Here is an 18,699-nt window from a genome sequence, read left to right as displayed (position 1 = left end):
ACCCATTGCTCAGGAGCTTTCATTCTCTGCATATGAGGTCAAAAGACCTCTGCTGTGTCACCACAGAGCTTGGAAAAGTTACTTTTTAAAACTACAACTCCCATCAGCCCCACCCAGCATGGCCACTGGATTGGGCTGATGGGAGCTGTAGTTCAAAAAAGTAACTTTTCCAAGCTCTGCCACAGACAACATCTCCACTTCCTTTTCAGTGTTAAGTTTCACTGGGACAGGATGACTGACAGAGAGAGGTGGCTGGCAGTGAGGCTATTACAAGCTGACTTCAGAATGTGGAGGGGCATGCCTCTGCTTGCATTTGGCCCAGGATTTTAAATCTTTGGAAGTTAATTTTCATACTCTGCTATTCTGAAACAAGCTCTGAGTTTGGAGTTGGTGAAGAAATGCTCATTGTAACAGACACTGTTTATAAGACCTGCCTGTAGACTTGACACAGATTATTGTCTAATGTGAAATTTTGAAGTGACTCTAGAGGGTCCTGCTGAGAAGAAACTCCAATAAAGCTTACTCCCAGTTAAGTGGGTATAGGATTATATCCTTAAAAGGAGTGTTGAGATTTCTTAGTAGTAGTAGTGTCTCTAACTGTTTTATTTGAAATTAGCTCATTCTAGATTTGTTCCAAAAAAGAGGCATTATTTTTAAAAGTATGCAAGTACCTGCATTTCCAGTCCTTTCAGAAGTTGGTCAATCAATAGAAAACATTGCCTAACTTCCATCTGGACAATCTCCCAGGCACACAGGCTGTACGCTTTATCTTTCAGGAAGTCGTTGATTTTTCGGAAGTAGCTTTTCACACTCCGTTTGATGCTGTTCCCCTTCTCTGCACTCAAGCATCGTTCCATATTCTCAATGTCCTGATCCAACCCAGTCTGGAAAATGGTTATGGAGTGCTCATCCCTAGCCATTTGGGTATGGTTTTGTCTGAAGATATGGAGAGTCTGTTGAAGGATTTCATGTATGGCCAGTTTGGCATTTTCCTCCTGGAATTCATTGATGTGGATTTCTTCAGTATTTGAGAAATTGATTACATCATCTAGGCATTGCAGCGGAATAGTTGATCCCATTTTGCTGTTCAGAAGTTTCAAGTTGTCTTTGTTTAGCCAGCTGGGAAGTTGATTACAGTCCTGGGATGAGATTTCAGTGAAGAAGAGCATCACTAGGCAAAAATGCAGCAGCCAATCCTTTACAATCATGGTGGAGATGAAGGAATGTGCTCTTTGCTGGAGTGCTGAATGTGCAAGTTTGGGATCTTGTGCAGGATGTTCTGGAGTCTGTTCCATCTTTGAGCCATGGCCTTGTATTTAAACACTTAGTGCCTGAAATTTTCTTTTGCCGTTTTCAGTTTATGGAGGCTTCCCCTTTCTGAAAACATTCTGCTTTCACTTTTCCCCTTCTTTATGAATTTAGAAGTCACACAGGGCCAAAAATGTTCTTCTAAGATTTTGAAGGGTTTTTTCATATTTAGAAAAGAACTTGAATTAATGTGAAAATTATTTTCAGTCAGTCTCTTACTCTGTCACCTTTGAGTTTCTTATACTTTACCTCATCACATCAAATTGATAAAGAGTTGAAGTTTCTTGTGATGTAACAAAGATTAGGACTCTAACTCCACACACATGCATACTGGTCTAGATCTGGAACAAGGGGCTCACATTTGCAATTTGTATTGTATTTTTTTTAAACTGTCTATACTTCAAGGCACAACTAGGTAGCCAATGTAACATGGAGTTTGGCCCTTTGATTTGGAGTTCACCAAAGTCTTGTAAAGGCAGTCACCCAGTCGGGGTGGTTAAATCCACCCCACCCCACAATCTCCTGTGGTTTTAAAGTGTCCTTGCCAATATTTTTTAGGAGTTGAAGGGGGGACCTTTGGCTCTGTTGTAGGTCCCAAAAAAGAGCTTTTGGATTTGAGGAATACAGCAAAGTTACCTTCTCAGACTATGGAGTCAGAGGCAGGACAGGCTCCAGAGGCTTTGGCACAGGGAGTTCTGGTGGAGGGGAGTCTTTGGGGTTTGTGCTCATAATGGGGCTTTCCTACTGCAATCTGTCACCTTTTTTGTTCTCCCACCCAAATGTCAGATGCTTCTCAGCTGCAATCTTGGTTTAGAGGCAGCCATGGTAATATCTACGAACATGCAGGAATGTTTCAGTGAAAATGGGCATATTTATAAACAGTCTGTGGTAGACTGAAAAATTCCAGTTTAAAGCTGAACCATAAGAAATTGATGTTTATCACACACAAAAAGAGGTGTGTGATAAACTTGGGCATATTTTGAATGAAAACAGCATTGTAACAGTCAAGGCAAAACTTGGAGCTGAAGAGAACTGGACTACCCCAACATTTTGGCAGGCTTGGCATCTGTTTCTAAAGATTTCTGGGATTGCCAATATAGCAAAACCCAAATAAGAAAGGAAAGCCATTCCAGTGGTCACTAGGGTGTGTCTCATTCTAAGAATTTTAAATGGCAGATGTGAATAAATCAGTCTTCGGTTATTCTTGCTTTAAGACTCTATCCATATAGATACTTTGGGGATGCAGATAGTCAAATTGTACACTGAACATAATTTGAACCCATTTCAATCAGCATTCAAGCCTAGGTTTAGAACTGAAATGGACTTGCTGGTTGGTGGCCTTTGTCAGGCAAGAGACAGGGGAGTCTGACCCTTGCAGGTTTTAGCACCATGGATCATGATACCCATTTGGACTGACTCCAGGCACTGGGAATTAGAGGCACTACAGATTAAGGTTCAATGCATCACAAAAGGGGGTCACTGTTCAACACCATGGGTGGGATGTCTCTGTTCCATCTGAATCAGGAGAGGCTATAATTGGCTGGATGAGGGCAAAGAAACTGAACTTGAGACCAGATAAGACAGGTATTGTGTGGGCTGGGTGTGAGAGTCCTGGGTGTATGAGTCCACTGGAAAGAGCAGGCACCAGTTTGGGAGTGCTCGTTGATCCAACATTACCACATCAGGTCAAGGTGGCCTTAGTGGTTAGGAATGTCTGTTTCCAGTTTCTGTTGGTGCACCAGCTATTGACCTTGAAACAAGATGATCTGACAACCACAATCCATGTTCTGGCAACTGCTAAGTTCTGGAAAACACTCAACTGGCTTATTGTGCTGTACATTGGGATTCCTTTGACGATGTGTCAGAAAGTGCAATTACTGCAAAATGCAGCACCTAAACTGTTGACTAGGAAAGCTAATAGGCCACATTTTACAACAGTTCTGTGAAAATTGTACTTCTTTTTTCTTTTTTCTTTTGGGTGCCATTGGTTTTAGCTATGGGTGGGTTCGGTTTCGTTTTATATTGTAGTTCTTGGGTTTTTATGTAGTTTTTATGTTGTATTTTACTTTATCTTGTACGCCGCCTAGAGTGGCCGCTTGTGCGGCCAGATAGGCGGCCTAGAAATAAAATTTATTATTATTATTTATTATTATTATTCTCAACCAGACCAATTTTAAAGTCCAGTCTTTGACAAAAATACCCAAGTCGCTTGGGTCCCAAATGCATGAAAGATTGCCTCCTCCTTTACAGATCAGACCAAGACTAGAATTTGATAGGAGATGCCTTATTGATTTTTTCACTGCCCTTGGATGTCCTGGGGACAGTGGTATATGCAAGGGCTTTCTCAGTGGTGGCCCCCAAAATCTGGAACTTTTAGAAAGCATGCAGGGGTAGAACATTTTACCCAGCTTTTCAGAATGTGTAATGCCTGCCCTCCAGGCAGTGTCCTCCAGATGTTGTTGGACTCCATCTCCCATCATCACTGACCATTGCCCAATTTGCCAGGGGCTGATAGGCTTTGGAGTTCAACAACATCTTGAGGGCAGTGTGTTGACTACCCTATTTTAATGGTTCTTGGTCTTGGTATACAATTTTATTGGCTGGCTGTGTATTAACTAAGGTCCCCTGCCCTGGGACCCTTCCATCAAGGGCAAATAATTACTATGGCAAATAAATAAACACATTCAGTTAAATGTCTACAAGGAGTTTTTCAAAGATCCCTGCATCATTGGGACCACTCCATGCTTCGTCAAATTTCTTCACATGGAACAGCCTAAGAATGATAATCCTCTCTAATCTTTGTTCCATCATGAGAAATTCCAACAGTTCGCCATTTTGAACTGAAGAAACAAATTTCAGAATGGAGTCAACATGGCAAGGAATTCTGATTTTCACTATGAACAGAAATCATTTTCACAAAGATCTTTCTCAAATATGAAAAATAAAATTCAGTTTTCCAAATAGTGATACCCAAATGAAAAACAGTATGCATATTTTTCTCATTTATATGGAAGGGGGAAAGTGAAAGTAGAAGAGTTTCACAAAGAGGAAAACTTCATAAACTAAAAAGGACAAACGAAAACTGGAGTTCCTGAACATATAAAAACAAAGGCATGGTTCAAAGATGGAACATACCTCAAAGTATCTTCCTCAAGACCTCCAAGATTCAACATTCCAGCAAAAAACACATTCCTTCATCTCCACCATGATCACAAAGAGTTGGCTGCTGCATATTTGCTTAGTGATGCTCTTTTTCACTAAAATCTCATCTCTGGACTGTAACCTATTTCGCAGCTGGCTACAGGAAGCTAACAAGGGCAACCTGGAACTTCTGAAGAGCAAAATGGGATCAGCCATTCCCTTACAATGTATTGATGATGTAGTGAACTTCTCAAACAATGAACAAATCTTCACAAACACCCATGAAGTCCAGGAAGAGAATGCCAAGGTGGCTATACAAGAAATCTTGCAACAGACATTCAACATCTTCAAGCAAAACCATACTGAAATGGATTGGGATGAGAATTCCAAAACTATTTTCCAGACTGGGCTGCATCAGCAAGTTAAGAACCTGGAAATATGTTGGAGTGCAGAGATGGAGACTGACACTACATCTCCAAGAGGTCAGAAAATTCAGCTCACTAGACTGAGAGTGAAAAGGTACTTTCAAGTCATCTATGATCTCCTGAAAGATAAAGAATACAGCATGTGTGCCTGGAAGATTGTCCAGAAGGAAGTTAGGCAATGTTTTGTGCTGATTGATCAACTCATCCAAAGGATCCCAAATGCAGGTACTGTGTATTTAACTTAATTATTCATTTTAAATGAGACATTTGCTCAGAACTCAGCAGGAAAAAATAGCTGATCTCATAGCTTTCTGTTAGGGATGTTAACCTATACCCACCTCACACAAAGAAATGCCATGAAGCATTATTATTAAACCAATAATATACAAAGATCCAATCGCACATATAATATATATCTAATATCAAGCAGAGAGCCAGTGTGGTGTAGTGGTTAAGGTGTTGGACTACGACCTGGGAGACCAGGGTTCAAATCCCCACACAGCCATGTAACTCACTGGGTGACCTTGGGCCAGTCACTGCCTCTTAGCCTCAGAGGGAGGCAATGGTAAACCCCCTCTGAATACCGCTTACCATGAAAACCCTATTCATAGGGTTGCCCATAAGTCGGAATCGACTTAAAGGCAGTCCATCTCTCTCTCTCTCTCAATATCTAGCAGGATAGTTATTTTAATAAAGTCAGTTAAAAGCTTTGCAGAAAACTCTTTCAGTTTTCTGAATCTTTGGAGGAATCTGTATGAAAACCTTCGTGCTTGTGGTTCAAAATCTTCAATGTTTTGAAATAAAAAGCAAGCTATTTCAATATGGATAGGGAATTTTAACCCCTTCTCTTCCTTTCAGCTTAACTTGAAGTTGATGCACTGAAAACAGCTGAATGAAACTACAACTCGAAGTGTCAACACCCAAATAATTCAGCTTTCACGCAATTCCTCAGGCAGATTTCTAGAAAGGAAAACAGCTGACGTTTCCTCCTCTCCTTCCTCTGTAACCAGACTGTTTCACAAAGTTACAAATCATAAGATATGAGTTTGAAACATGCAATGCTACAATAAAGCCTTACACAGAAGCTACTGATCCAGAAAGGCAAAAGGAAATATATTGAAGAATGATGTTATTATTTATATTGTGAAAACTGTTATTGCTATTTGTATTTATTATATTTAGTAAGGTGCTTCATTTAATATTTATTGTATCCTTTCATTGACTGAAAATTCCAAATAGTCTTCCTATTAAAAAAATGCATGCCCACAGAGCAACCTGGGTGATTTGGTTGATGTTGCATATTTATGAGAGACATTCTCTAAGAGAGTTAGGCTGTGGGTGAAGGGGACATCAGATGGGCAGAACAAGCATGACCAACTAGTGCACGAGGGTTTGCTCTGCCACGAAAGGTCTGAGGAGGAAACTGCACCTCCTATCCCAGGGGTTTGGAATCTCAGGCTAAGAGGCCAAATATAAGCCTCCAGGCCTCGCTCTTTGGCCATCAGGACTCTGCCCAGACCCTGCCCTCTCCCTAGGACATTCCTAACCCAGCTCCATGGCCTCTTTGAATGCTTTTGTCTTCCCAGACTGTGTCCGTGAACTATAATAATGCCTTTTGCTTGCCTGGATGGAGAAGTGTGTGGGGGTGGCTGGGTGGGATGGGGAAACAGGGTTGTGAAGTGGGCCCTAGTGATGTCCAGGGGTAGGTCTTAGCAGAGCTTGGAAGATTGCTTTTAAAAAGTAATAAATTACTGTTAAATGGCCCAAAAAAAGTAGTAATTACTGCTACATTTACAATTGCTGTAAAAGTAACTGATTACTTTTTCTCAAAAGTAATCGCTACAATTACATTTTAGTTACTTTAAAAAATTGCCTACAAGGTGCTGGCCTTGGCTGCTGCACATCTAAGTAGCCTAAAACAACATTAAAAATAAGAACACAGACACAGAGGGTAGAATAAAAAAAAATCTGTAAGATTAACAGAATGGCATAACAGAATCTCACATCCTCCCACCCCACCCCCAGCAATGATGATACCCCGACACACATATAATTCACTTGAAATCAAATTTTACACTTGAAATGCTGCTTTTACAATACATTTCTGTTGTGTCTCAAAAGAACAGGATGCTCAAAGAGCACGTCAGACAAAAAATGTCTTTTTACAGATTATGTTGCCATCAGTACTGAAAAGGCATTCTACTGTAGCTCTTGAAGGCAGCACCCCTCCCCTTTCAACTAAAACACATTTTGATTAATATGGCAATCCCCTATATCAAAGAAAAATGCAAACTTCAGTACTTTACTAGTTGCCTTTGTAATTTTTTTTGTCAACAGTATAACTTAGAGGTAACTTAATCCTGTACATACTTACCAGGAAGTAAGTCCCATTGAACTCATTGGGTAGACACGTATGCACAATTGAATGGTCAGAAGCAGAATTTAAGAGACATAACGTAGGTGAACAGAAAATGCACATATCAAAAGTAATCCACCAGCATAAACGTTATTTCTTCTCCTGAAATTAAAAATGTGGTCTTGCCCAGCATATAGTGAAACTATGGAATTTGCTACCACAAGAAGCAGTGATGGGCACCAACTTGGATGGCTTTAAAAGAGGATGACACAAATTCATGGAGGATAAAGCTATCAGCGGCACCTAGCAATGATGGCTATGTTCTACTTCCACTGTCAGAGACTGGAAATACAAGTGCGGAGAGTTCCTTATTTGCTTGAATGTTCAAAACACTAGACAAGGAAAGTTCACAGCTACAGCAATTCCATAGGAAAGTTAACATGTCTCTGAACCCTAAAATATATGTTGGGGTACCTCATATTATATATTGTTGTGATCTGGGGATTTGGAGCATTTGGAGGCACACTGGTTGGGAAAGGCTGTCTTGGAGTCTGGGCCTGGCAACCAAGAGATCTTCTGTATCTTTAAATGTTGTGGTCTGCTCCTGGTCTTGTTTTTGCAGAAAGTATGGAACTTCTCCATCTTCTGCTACCAATTATATAATCAATTTGATTCCTATGTTGACCATTTGGTGATGTCTTTTCGGTTGCTCCAAAAAAGTGTTCGCAAGAAACAAATTATTGGTTTCACAGAATTCAATAAGTTTTTCTCCTGCTTCATTTCTGTCTCCTAAGCCCCATTTCCCCATAATTCCTAGTTCTTCTCTGTTCCCTACTTTTGCATTCCAGTCCCCCATGATTATCAGCACATCTTGTGTTGGTGTGTGGTCAATTTCCTCCTGTACTTCTGCGTAAAATCTCTCCAATTCCTCTTCTTCTGTGTTTGCTGTTGGAGCATAGACTTGGATGATGGTTATGTTAATAGGTTTCCCGTTTAATCTCATTGATATCACTCGGTCAGACCTTGCGTTGTAGCTCCTAATTGCTTTTGCTACATCACTTCTCACTATTAAAGCAACCCCCTTTCTTCTCAATTTCTCATTTCCTGCATAAAATATTTTGTAGTTGCCTGATTGAAAATGTCCCATTCCCATCCATTTTAATTCACTCACACCAAGTATTGTAATGTTGATACATTCCATTTCTTGCTTGACAATTTCTAACTTTCTCTGGTTCATGCTTCTCACATTCCATGTTCCTATTGTGTGCGTCGTACAACTCCGGACTCTCCTTTCGCATCTGTGCACATCAGCCTCTGGGCTTTCTTTCGATTTTGACCCAGCTGCGTCATTAGTCACAGCGCTACTCGTACTTGTCCTTTGTTCTTCCCCAGTAGCTCGGTGAGTGCCTTCTGACCTGGGGGTCTCATCTTCCAGCACTATCTCGTGTTGCATTTTGGATACTCTGTTCATAGAGTTTTCATGGTAAGAGATATTCAGAGGTGGTTTACCATTGCCTTCCTCTGAGTTTGGATGCATCTTATCCTGGTGTCTTAGCTTTGACCATTCCACCTTGGCTGCGCCTGCTAGGAGTCTAGCCTCTTGGTCTAGACTTCTGATGGCATTTGGTCTAGACTTCTGACGGCATTGCTCTCAGCTTCTTCAACACTCTCAAACCCCCTCACCATGTTAAGGTGTGCGTCCTAGAGGGACTCTTAGCTTTCATTAAAAAAAATGTTTTTAGGTGGTCTGGTTGAAGATATATATACCAAAATGTCAGAGCCCCCCACAACTTCTGTTAGAAGTTGGCTGCTCTAAACCCCACCCTTTCAGGTTTTTAGGCAGTAACTGAAGTCAGGGTTGTTTGGCAAGATATTTGCTGACCTCCAGACAATAGCTAGAACCCATTGCAAATCTTGAAAACAGTTTCCTTTTCCTGCTTGTCTGCACATCAGAAGTTGAGTGAGTGTAAAATGTTCAGCAGCAGCAAGATTGCCTTTCTACAATAATATAGCAGGAGATCTAGAACTGAAGATCACAACAAGATCTTGGTAGGCATTCACAGTAAACAATTTCAGTTATTAGGATTATAATAAAAGTGTACATGCAGGTTTTTTAATTACTGGCAAAACCAGAATATTATATGTGTTATCTTTCAAATAATTTTTGAACAGAAATTTGAAAAAGTGTATATGCTGTAGTTTTTGATGCCAAATGTGTTATACTTTTCTAATTATAAGGAGTCAAACAACTTTAAATTTTCCTGGGCTGTTGAAGAGGGCAGTTAATTTGTCTAACTGATAGTCTGTTTTGAAAAACTTCTCAATATGAAGCTTGAAACCTATATGCACTTTTCTGGGAGTAAAGCTGCAATGTTAATCCCACATACCTAGGGGTAAACCCCATTGAATTCAATAGGACTTACTTTTGAGAAGACATGGTTAGGATTATGCTGTAAATTAATGGGACTTTTGAGTGAACATAGCAAAGGATTGTGTCATAAATATTTCTCTCCCCCTCCAATCCTTCTTTAAAAAGTAATTAGGCAGGGCTTGTTTATAATTATTATTAGAATTAGAATTTATTACCCGCCTTTTACTCACAGGTCACTACTTTTGTTTGATAGGTAACTAATACTGATTTTTGTTAAAAAAAATGTTCTCGAGTGACCAACTGGTTTTGACAATAAACTATTATATAGGGTGCATGTATTTTTACATCTCCAGTGTGTGCATGTGTATAGGGAATCTTTCCAACAACCCTGTTAGGTAGGGTTGGAAGCCAAGGCAGCTCACAACAAGAAATAAATCCATTTAAAATTCAATAACCAAATAAGATAAAGTGACATGATTCTGAATTTTGGATTGGGTGAATGATGTTTCTTATTACTTGAGGTTGCAGTCCTGTGCATGCTTCCCTGTTTGAGTAAGCCCCATGGGACTTGCTTCTGAGTAAACATGCATAAGATTGCAGTACAGGTTGTGTAATAATAAACATCTTTGACATTCATGCTTGTATAAATATTTCTTCATGCTATGTCTCGATACGTATCTGATTTCACACTATGGTTGTACATTATTATATTCTTTATACTTTAAGTGTGTCTTTCTTACTTAGGGGGTCATGGTTCACCTCTGTTGTTTTCACTCTGAGGGGTAGATAAGGCTGAGAGATGGTGAGTAGCCCATGGTCACCAAGTAAACTTTGTAACTGTTTTCAATTTTGAAAATTGTGCTGTGGGGTGCTGCAGGATACCATCTTTCCCCCCATGCTGTTTAACATCTATATGCTGTTTAACATCTATATGGGAGTGGTCATCAGGAGATTTGGGGTGAAGTGTCAGCAGTACGCTGATGATACCCAGTTCCCTTTCTCTGTAACATCTGAATTAGGAGAGGCCGTGCAAGCCCTGAACTGATGCCTGGACTTGGTGGTGGGCTGGATGAGTCTGAATCCTAGCAAGACAGAGACACTGTGGGTTGGTGGTTCCTGAGTTCAGATAATTGGTCAGTTGCTTGCTTTGGATGGGATCATACTCCCTCTGAAAGGGCAGGTTCTTAGTCTGGGGGGGCTCCTGGATCCATCTTTGTCACTAGAGGCCCAGGTGAACTCAGTGGCTAGGAGTGCCTTTTACCAGCTTCAGCTGGTAAGACAGCTGCAGCCATTTCTGGAACAGGATAGCCTAACCACTGTTGCCCATGCACTGGTAACCTCCAGGCTGGATTACTGTAATGAGCTCTATGTGGGCCCATTCTTGAGGTTGGTCTGAAAGCAGCAGCTGGTGCAAAATGTGGTGGTGCAACTACTCAGTGGGGCAGGGTATTGCCAACATGTCACCCTGCTGGTGAAAGAATTGTACTGGCTGCCCATTAGCTACAAAGCCAAGTTCAAGGTTCTGGTTTTGGTGTACAAAGCCCAATGCAGCTTGGTACCAGGATACCTGAAAGATCATTTTACCTGTTACATACCCAGTCAATCAGTATGCTCTGCAGGTGAGGGCGTCCTACAGATACCATCTTATCAGGAGATCTGTTCCGTACAACATAGAAAGTGGACCTTTAGTGTAGATATTTTGTTTTAATATGTTTTTAAAGATGTTTTGTTTTTATATATTTTAAAGTCTGTTTTTAAGTTGTTTTACAGTGTTGTTAGTGTTTTTGTTTGCCACCCTGGGCTCCTACTGGGAGGAAGGGTGGGATATAAATAAATAAATAAATAAATAAATAAATAAAATGATATATATGCAGGCAAAGTTTATGAAGTAATACAGATCCACATAATACATTTAAAGCACATCCAACTCACATTTAAAGTGCATGATTTCCCCTCAAGAATCCTGGGAAGTGTAGTTTTCCTCTCATAGTTATAGTTCCCACCACCCTTAACAAACAACACTTCCCATTATTCTGTGGTGGGATTCATGTGCTTCAAATGAACATTGAATGTACTTTAAATGCATGGTGTGGATCTGCCCAAGATATGCTGTGCATTCATTACTGTGCATTACTGAACTGAAAAGAACAATTTTAAAAGATACTTTTTTAAGCGGGAGAAGGGCTATAGCTCAGTGATAGGGCTCCTGCTTTGCATGAGAAGATCCAAAATTTAATATCTGGAAAAGACTACAGTAGGGCCCCACTCATACAGCGGGTTCTGTTCTGGATCCCCGCTGTAAAGCGGAAATCGCCGTAAAGCAAAATCCATTGACGATAATGGGACACGTAGTGCAAAAATGACGTCAAAATGGCGCGCGATGGAAAAAAACCGCCGTAAAAACAGAACAAGCACCTTAATGTGGGGACTTTCCCTAATTGAAAGCCGCCGCATTAGCGAATCGCTGTAAACCAAATCGCTGTAAAGCAGGGCCCTACTGTATTCCCTGGAGAGCCAATTCTAGTCCATGTCATCAACACTGAGCTAGATAGTACCAAATGGCCTGAGTCAGTATAAGGCAGATCTCTTTGTTCCGAAAAGAGAAAAGAGACCCAAAGGCCTCAGTGACTCTGAAATTTATTTATGTATTTTACTTACAACGTTTATATACCCCTTTATTGTAAAAAAAAAACCTGAACCAAGGAATCAAAGCAATAAAATTATTGGCAAAAACAGTTAAAAACAGGTATTTAAAAACATTCAAAATAATAAAACCAACAATGAACTAAAAACAGATAAAAAGCATAATAGATTCTGAATGCCCAGATAGCTTTACCTAAACAAAAATTGATTTCAGCAGGTGCTGAAAAGAGTACAATGAAGGCACCTGCCTAAAGTCAATATGCAGGGAGTTCTAAAGTGTAGATGCTGCCACACTAAAGGATCAATTTCTTACAAAAGCAGAACTAGTACTGTCATGAACCTGTATATGTTCATGAGTTATTAAAAATCTCATAAGTAATATCTTGGCTCAAGCAAGGGACTCTGGGAGATTTTACAGTTAGAAAAGACAGGCCTCTGACAAGGCAATATTCTAAGTTTTACTTTCCAGCTGAAGACAGTTAGAAGAAGCCTCAACAAGCTGCACCTGGTTATCTCTGCTGATTAGCAAGCGCCTGGCACTCAAGGTCATCCCTGGCCTGTGCAGTTTGAAACACAGTTGGGAGGGGGGCCTGCAAGGAGCGAAAAAGTGAGAAACACCTAGAAGAAGGTTACATCAGCCAACTCCTGATTGGTCAATTAATCTTGGACCGTTAGGATTCTTTTCCTTAAGTATAGGGCTGGAAACCCTTAGCCTTTGTTCTCTGCTGACTTGGTACCAGAGTTCCAAACCCTTCTGCCTTTTGTGGTTCCATGGGGTTGCCTATGGGAGGTAACCTATGCCTGGTTCCATTGCTTTATGTTTAACATCCATCTCTCTTAGGAGAGATGCCACTGCAACCAACTACCTCATGTGTAAGTAGTTAAGTAAGCTAGTTTGTTATTTTCTTGTTGTGTGTATGAATTCTCTTATAAATACCTAAACCCCTGTTTGGGTGTATGGTCTTAAAGGATTATTTGCTGCTATATTTGATGTGCACTTATATATCTTAAAGCTACTTCTATTTAACCTGGTGTGTTCATTGAGAGAAGGGGTGGTTTTGGATTCAGTACCTTGACCATTCTCAATCACGTAACTACCAAAGAGGGAAAAGAAGTTTAAGCTTAAGCCTAATTTGAGGTATTAAACCAGAGGTTCCTGGCAAGGAGTGTAACTTTGGCTCTTGCCCTATAGGATCTTGGTTTTACCTATTTTCTGGGCTCAGAGATCCCCTGGCTCTGAGTGGACCAGCAACAGGGGTGGTGGCAGCCTACCTTCTACCTTGCAGGGTTGTTGTGAGCGTACACAGCCTTGGCAAGGGTGAAGTGATAGTTTTTTCGGTTCCAGTCTCATTTCCCTAAGAGTGGGGTTTGGGACTGACGCCTGGTCCCTGTGCCTTGACGGTAGGGATTCATGACAAGTACTATGTGGCACCCGTAACATGGAAAGCACACCTTGAACTTGGCCTGGTAGCAAATCGACAACCAGTGCAGATTTCAGAGCAGAGATTTTATGTGCTGACAGGGTCTTACTCATGTCAGCAATTGTGCCACAGCATTCTGCAGTAACTGCAGCCCCCAATTCAGGTTATGTTACGTGTAGATTTCTGTGACCTTGGCTGACTGGCTGCCTGGATTTTTTTAGTTTTGGTTTTTGGTTAGGAATCCTTACTGGTTGTGGGATGTTGAGTTTTCTGCCTTACTCACAGGAATCTAGTTGTCATTGGCATGGTATTGCATTTAGGAAATCACTGTCTTTCCTTTTTCTATTTCTATTTGCATTTCATTTACCTCTGACATCACTCCCTTACATTCATAGAAGCAACAACAGTGATTCCATGTGCTCAGCTCAACCTCCTTAAACCCACTGATGATGCACCTTATTGTTTGCATGACAGTTTGTTTCTTGCCCAATAGTGGTAAAATAGAATTCGTATACTGGGAAGTGTGGCTTCCATTGCTGTTGTTCCCAAGCTACTGGCTGTGAAGGTAGACCAAATCATGATTGTCAGTTGTTACTCAATGAAATTGGGTTGGCTGTCAAAGTGCATTTATAGTGGCCCATAGGGTAGGCAGGAACGGGTAGAGAATCTTCTGAACTCATTTCTCAAACCTCTCTCTGCAGTGACGGGTCAAGTCTGTAAAGATGTTTGGAACAGCCACATTAAAAGGCAGGCAGGGCATTCCAGGCAGGGGTTGCCAAACCTACCTTTATATGGATATCTTTGTAGAGGATCCCTAGTCAAGCCAGCACAATCCTAACCATATCTACTCAGAAGTAGGTACAGTTGAGTTCTATGGGGCTTAGTTCCTTAGTAAGTGTGTTTAGAATTGTAGCCTTCATAGGCATCCATCTTTACTCCTGAGCACTCCCATCTAACATCTCCACAACACTAGGCTCCCTTCTTTCTACAGTGCTCTTCTGGTGACTGGCCTGGCCTGAGGGCACTTAAACCCTTCTTGCCAGAAGGAAGTAGACTAGATTAAATGTTCCTTATCCAGACTCCCTAAACAGGTGAGAAGGAATGATCCTATCACTTCAAACTGCACCTGGGAACACCTTCATTTAGCTAAGATTTCTATCTTAATTTCCAATCAGAGAATTTTCTTTTGTTTGTGTGGGATGCTCCAAGCAACTGTGGTTGATGCTTAATGTATCATGCCTAATGACATCACTGGGGCCCTCCCCCCATGACATCATTAGGACACAGCCCCATGACACCACTAGAGCCCACTCCCCATGACATCACTAGGGCCCACCCCTGAAATCTCAGGGTTTGGGATACTTCTGACCTGGCAACCCCCAAAACAGCGGGTTAACCCAGTTGCAGCCCTAGATAATAGAAGCTTGCCAGCTGATATGATTCCCTTTAAAACTGGAGGTTAAAAGTGGTGGAATATCATATAATGACTAACAGCCAACTCCTAACCATAATCCTATTCTGAGATAAATTCTATTGAATTTGGTGGGAGTGGGATTCCTCCCAGGTAAATGGGGTTAGGACTGCAGCCTAAATTGCAGTTCTAACCTCACTTCCTTGGAATGGTTTGGATTATGCTGTAACACCATACCAGAGGGTGAATCCTGTTATTATTGCAGGTCATGTATCTCTGACTCTTACAACAAAAGGAATTTTTAAAAAGTGTGAAACCACCTGCGCACTTGGATATCACCCAGTTTGCTACCTGGTTTTCTGCTAAATCAGGATACACACAGACAAACACAGCCCAGAAAGAGAGAGAGAAACTTCTTTGAGCTGTGTGTTCCTGCTTTGTTCTATTTTTATATAACTGGAGTACTCAAATGTTTTGTTTTTAATTTTATTTTCTCAAAAAACGTATTTGTGTTGTTTGTCTGATGATAACGGCAATCATTTTTATTTATTTATTTATTTTATTACATTTATACCCCGTCTTTCTTTCCATGAAACCCAAAGCGGCTTACATATGGTTCCCAGGCGGTCTCCCATCCAGGCACTCACCAGACCTGACCCTGCTTAGCTTCAGCAGGGACCATGTTGGGAGACAGGGTACCATGTGCATGGGGGCTGGATTGCTACTCACACACTAATTTAAAATAATAAAAAAGTTTGCTTAATATTAACCCCAGAGCCATCAGAGTTCTTAGGTTAAAAGCTGCATAAAATGATGGTACAGTAGGGCCCCGCTTTTCGGTGGCACGCTTTTTGGCATTCCGCTAATACGGCATTTTTCCGGTGTCGGGTGCCATTTTATTGATGGAGTTCTGCTTTTCAGCAGGTTTCACTTTTAGTTGGGGGTCTGGAACAGAACCCGCTGTATGAGTGTGGCCCTACTGTACACACAGCTCAGTGTGTTGAATGCCGAATACCCTTTTCTCTGTTAACTGGAAATCCTAAGCTGTTGGGGCTAAGAGATCTAAGGGAACTAGACCACTAAGTTGTATTACAGTTATGAAATGATGATGGTACATTGGATGGTTCTTTTTCCTCACACACACACCCTCTGTGATTGGAACAACAATATTAATATTCACATACAACTAGTTCCAAAATGTCATCTAAAACTTGCTTCTTGACATACTACCTGCTTTTTGCAGAACCATGGCAAGTAGCTTTGCTTACTATGTATGTAATATATAAACACAGCCATCACTGGGTTGAGAACAGATAGATTGATTGCCATTTGTAGGGTGAAATGTTTATGGATTGTTTAAGTTTGGAGATGGTTATCATTTGCATATAATTTTAAACTTAGTGTAATCAGTGCTGCCACTTTTTCATTTAGTTGGGGGTCCCTAATAGCATAGAAAGACCAGTAGATGTTTCACCAGTGGAAGCTAAATGAAAGCAGATAGTTCCATGGCATTTGTGAATCTTTCTCTGGAGGTGATACCCATCAGAAACTACAGAACAGGTGAAGCTCAACAGCACCAGATTTTCTGTTGATAATGAAAAGTGAACTGAATTTCTAGCAGGCTGCCTTGGGACTCAAGCTCAGGTCACCGTAGGGCTGGAGTATATAGAGACAGATGCTTGCAGGATCTTCTGAAAGCTGCCAACATGATGGCGCTTGCATGGATGGTAGCCTTCCTTACCCCACAAACCAGTAGCTCCCTGACATTATTAGACAGCATAGGAAAAAGCATACCTTATGTTGGCATCTAGCAGAGGGCAGAATAATGCAAAAAGAAAACAAGATTTCTCTGATTATGGAGTTAATTTGCACCAACCCAAGAGAGCCTAAGAGAACAAACCAACTCCTAAAACTTTCACTGCAGTGCAAAGTTTTGTCCGATTTTGTATCTATTACTGAACAAGGAAGAGGAGGATTATGTGAGCTTGCCAATACAGTGTAAATCGGGGTAGTTAATGTGGTCCCCCCACTATAAAAACCCATTAGCATTGGCCATGCTGGAAGGGGCTGATGGGAGCTGTAGTCCACAACACCTGGAAGATGCCACATTAGCTACCCCTGGTGTAACTACCACATGGCTTGTGTAAGAAAGGAAAACAAATCCAATAGTCGCTAGAATTAAAATGTTGTCTGAATGCTCTAGACTTAACTTATCCATGTTTTTAGACCCCCTGCCTTTCAAGACATAGGCAATACAGATATCCAAATTGTACAGTGAACACTGGGGAAGGTTGCTCAGTTGAATGTCTGCATGAACTCTTAATGAATACAACAGTTCATGCAAAATACTCTCTCAGACTGATTGGAAATTTGCTTCATGCAGATTGCCCATAATGTGGACTCAGCCCTTGCCCATATAGTTGGACAAAGGTAAACTACATGCAGGCATTCAACTGAATTTGCATTTTGGGGTGTGTGGCTATCTTAAACCCAGTTCTCATCCTCACATTTCATTACATGCAGTCTGAACATCTACAGAGGGCTGCTACTCCTGCTTTTGCTTATGCTATGGATGCTGTACTGATACAGGAACAAGACATCACATCGAACACCACTGACAGCTAGGATGGTCATATAATTTAAAATCCAAAACCAGTGCAGCTGGTTCATAACCAAATGACATGCAGGCAAGTGTGAACCAGTCACTTGTGCTTTCACCACTGAGAACATCCAGGCCCTTTCAAATTGTCCCACATGAAGAAATTAAAAACTAGTGTCCCTTTCCAATTGATACTTCAACAGAAGAAATTCCAAGGAAGTTGTTAAACTGATTTGATGAAATTAATTTGAGAAGAATGGGATTTGCTTCGCTACATTTTGAAATTCTATTCCAAACCAAAATGCAATGCAAAAAAGATACAGAAATAATGACAGCACTGTGGGGATTAGGGACAGAGAGAAGTTCAATTCAGTTCATATTTAAAGATAAATTTATCAAATTTGAACTTTCCAAAACAACATGAGAACTGAAAAGCAGCTATCCTTTAAAATTCACACTTAGGCAAATTTTGCAATTCAGTTCTCAAACTAAGCAATGTTTGCAAAAATTCATATATTATTGGAATGTGTCCATAAAAATGAATATATTAGTGAAAATAACCTACAAAATTGCATTAGATTAGGCAAAATTGCTTGCAAAAATGTGTACACTAGTCAAAACTATATAAAATGTATTTAGTAGGAGAAATTCTCGCTGAAATGCTGGAGAATTATTTTAAGGATTTTAAAGAGAAAATTCACAAATTGCTACAGAAATGTGAAGAAGCAAATTTAAGACTGGAAAAATGAGAAGCTGAGAGAACAGAAATTGACAGATCCATCTCTAGCGGGGACACTCGTTATATATAACTTGCCAACAACATCACCAGTTCTACTTGCAATGAGTTCATATTCAGTCCCTTACTGAGAAAAATATAGTATAGTAAGTAGTATATATACTATATTGTATATATATCAGTAGCCTTCCATCCATTCGTGGTTGGTAAAATGAGTACCCGGCGTATGCTGGGGGGTAAAGAAAGGCCGGGGAAGGAACTGGCAATCCCACCCCATATATACGGTCT

The 18,699-nt window shown here is 40.7% G+C and overlaps 2 pseudogenes; one reads left to right on the top strand and one right to left on the bottom strand.

Annotated features, from left to right (window-relative positions):
- The window catches only part of LOC133376769 (uncharacterized), a 77,689-nt pseudogene extending 74,983 nt beyond the window's left edge, over positions 1-2,706 (bottom strand).
- Positions 2,707-2,852: 146 nt separating this feature from the next.
- LOC133376762 (uncharacterized) overlaps positions 2,853-18,699 on the top strand; it is a 42,464-nt pseudogene continuing 26,617 nt past the window's right edge.

The sequence above is a fragment of the Rhineura floridana genome, chromosome 1 (assembly GCF_030035675.1).
Source record: "Rhineura floridana isolate rRhiFlo1 chromosome 1, rRhiFlo1.hap2, whole genome shotgun sequence".
In the NCBI taxonomy this organism is placed as follows: domain Eukaryota; kingdom Metazoa; phylum Chordata; class Lepidosauria; order Squamata; family Rhineuridae; genus Rhineura; species Rhineura floridana.
Note: the sequence above shows the minus strand (reverse complement) of the source record. Positions and strands in the feature narration are given on the sequence as shown.